Source organism: Cynocephalus volans, chromosome 7, assembly GCF_027409185.1.
Source record: "Cynocephalus volans isolate mCynVol1 chromosome 7, mCynVol1.pri, whole genome shotgun sequence".
Taxonomy (NCBI): Eukaryota; Metazoa; Chordata; class Mammalia; order Dermoptera; family Cynocephalidae; genus Cynocephalus; species Cynocephalus volans.
Window position 1 is genome coordinate 89,149,736 of NC_084466.1, and position 3,478 is coordinate 89,153,213.

A 3,478-nucleotide genomic window follows, 5' to 3' on the forward strand; every position below is an offset into this window, starting at 1 on the left:
CCCGCTGGCTCCGGGCGCTCCCGCGTCCCTCCTGCTTTTCTGAAAACCCACACCGCTTTCCCTTTAAAACAATTTGCCGCTAGGGCCGGCCAGTGGCTCACTCGGGAGAGTGCGGTGCAGATAACGCCAAGGCCGCGGGTTCGGATCCTGCATAGGGATGGTCGGTTCGCTCACTGGCTGAGCATGGTGCTGACAACACCAAATCAAGGTTAAGATCCCCTTACCGGTCATCTTTAAAAACAAAACAAAACAAACAAAAAACAAACAAACAAAAAATAATTTGCCGCTAATAAGGGAATTTGTAAAAATATGTCAGCCGAGGGGCGACGTTGCAGTTCCCGCCGCCACGCACTCCGGGCAGCTGCAGGCCCGTTGGTTACTCGGGACGCGCTTGCACAAGTGAGCGCGGGCCTCAGCGCACGTGGTGTACCCGAGACTCCGAAGAGACGCTGACTGGCTCTGCAGGACCCGGATAGGAATCTGGAATTCTGGAACAGTCTGAAGGGAGAGAGTCGGGTGAGGAGGTCCGGGTCGGTGAGATCACAAGTCCCTGGGGACCGAGGCTGCCCTGTGCGCAGAGGCCAAGCTGTTGGCGGGACTGCGTGACACCACCGCTCCCCCCTGAGCTGGAGACCTCTGTCTCCACAGTGACACACACACACACACACACACACACACACACACACACACACACACACACACACACACACACGTCTTTCCCTCTCTCCCTTCTTCTTTTTCAAAAGGACAAAAGTTGAAGTCTGGGGTCCTCCCACTCTGGAACAGGGACAACACCAATGCGTCACTGTTAACTGAATAAATCATAAGGGATAGGAAGACTGCTGGTGACATCTGATGTGGAGATACACACCAGACTCTTTTTTTTTTTTTCCTTTTGAAGATGACCAGTAAGGGGATCTTAACCCTGGACTTGGTGTTGTCAGCACCGCGCTCTCCCAAGTGAGCCACGGGCCAGCCCCATACACACCAGACTCTTTAGAGGCAGGGGACGCATGAAAAACAAAATGTGTGGGACACCGATGCTCTGCTGTTTGCTGGGAATTCAGGATGCAGAGGGGGCTTTGCAGGTACAGGTGGCCGCTGCTCACTGTCAGCCGTTCTAGGCCCTGCTCCACTTGTTGGACAGATGTGGAGCAGAGAAGCAGGATGCTCAGAGAGACACCTCAGCTCAAGCCGTGCAAGCTTCAAGACACTTAGTTAAATAAGATCACAAGTCACTACAAAAATAAAAGCAAAGTGACAAAGGATTTCAAAGGCAGAGAGCACAAGAAATTATCACGATAAAACATGAAGTAAGTTTCCTAGGCCACTTATCTAAAAAATAAAGAAAACTTCTTACACTTTTCTATTAAGAGCAGTTAAGTGTTTTTAGGAAATCTGGTTGTTCCAATGCAGGAGAGCAAACTCTAACCCTGTATCAGAATACTTTTGATATTAATATTTAATTTTTAGAAAAACTTATACATAATTTGTTTTAATTTTAGCCAATTAAAAAAATTTCTTTTAGCCAATTTAAAATGGTTTCGTACAAACTATTATCACAACTTACTCAGCCTTTCTGTTTTTGTCCTATACTTTCTACTTCCTAAATAGCCAGTCATTTTACTCTAGGACAAAAATTCACTGTACCAGATGCTTTAGCACATAAAAATATTTTCTTTCCTTTTTAGCCTTCCTAACCACAACTACATGTTTATATCCATAGCTTTCTTCACAACACCTCTGTTTTTACGTACTTGTTTATTCCTATCAACGTTAAATTGGTTTCATTTGCCTAAAAATTATATACAGAAAGGTTTTTCTGGTTTGGGCTGGGTTCACAACTTAAAAGCCTCTAGCAAAGACAAATGTAATCCTGTTTGATTAGTAAACGCAGGCAAAGATGTATGTTGATAAAACCATTTTTATATATTCACACTAGTAAACGGGGTCCATTTGTCAGAGCAGATTACACAAAGCCCTATTTGAGTCTTAGCTATTTCTACCAAATAGATATTTATGGTTTCTTAGCCAAAAACTGGGTGTATTAAGTAGTTCCGAAGGTCTCTAGCAAAGGTTAAAGCTATGAGGCAACAATCTTGAGCCTCGCACAGGGCACTATTTGTTACACTTCTCACTGTAATGGAGACGATAAAAGGATTACTCAAAGCATCATGAATGAGAAGAGAACTGGGTACAGTCCCGATTCAAAGTTAGCTTCTGTTTTTTATTGTAAAGACAAGGAAGTTTCACAAGAAAAATCAGTTGATTCAATCATTACAAAAGGACACAAAGACATGGGCAGTGTTATGAAACTTATCTATGGCTAAGTATAGCTTAAACAATGGAAACTAGTAACACCAGTAAAATTAACAATGTGACATTCCAAAGTACAATTTGTGAAAAGCTAAGTTGGTGAAACTGCGATCATTATCTAAAGAATAACCTCTCTTTAAATGATATAAGTAAAAGTTGCATTCTTATGATAAAATCTAAGTATAATTATCTCTAAGGTTTCCACCAACAGACAGCTTGCCCCTAGCAAACATTTTTTCACATCTTTCCCTTCAGCAATTCTTAAAATCTCTTAACAGGATCAGCATGACGACCACCTGTTAGTTCTAAAATCATGAAAGTATACAGTCCCATACCTAAGCAGTGATTAGAGTTGATTAGATTAGCTGTTGCCCTCGGGCTGTAGGCCGTGGCCTCCTAATCCAAGGACTTTTGCCCCACACATGTATTTACCTAAAAACCCTATTCTAAAAATCAAATGAGAATAAAAATTTCTAACCCTCTACAGTTTCCATTATCAGGTTCTTTGATGCCTCTCTGGTCCAGCCGAGTCCCTGGCTTCTGCTAGGGACCAGTTTCAGCCACTGCTGCTGTGGCCCTTGTGGCAGGCTCTGACGTCATCAGGTGTCCTGGAGTGTTGACCTCTACCAAAGAGGGAAAATTCCCTCCTCTCTGTAACTCCAGAGCACTCCTTTGCCACCTCTAGTCATCTGAACATCCCACTCTGCCTGGGGGACAGCGGCCCCCTGGTGTCTGTGATGCAGGCACCTGGAGTAGACCTCACCTGCAGAACTAGGACCTGGACTTCCCCCCACACCGACTCCACTCTGCCTGGCCCCAGGGGCCATCACCCCCACTGTTCTGGCAATGGACCATGAACTCCACCTGGTTCGAGTGGCCTCGAGTGGTTGGGTTGGCCACAGAGGCTGGGCAGCAACTGGGGACACCTCCTCAGCTCACATACTCCACTAGCAGCTTCCGCGTGAGGCTGGGTGTTCCTGGCTTTCAAAAGAAGCCTGTCCATGCCAAGGGTCTCTTCTACAACTGTTCTTATTGACAAATATTACATATCTGGGACAGGCTGTCATGATGTACGTAATTATTCCTGGCTCATTTCAATCAATTACTACACTTAATGTATTTAAAGCTGTACTACGGCATAGGGCCTGGTGGGGAGAAATGG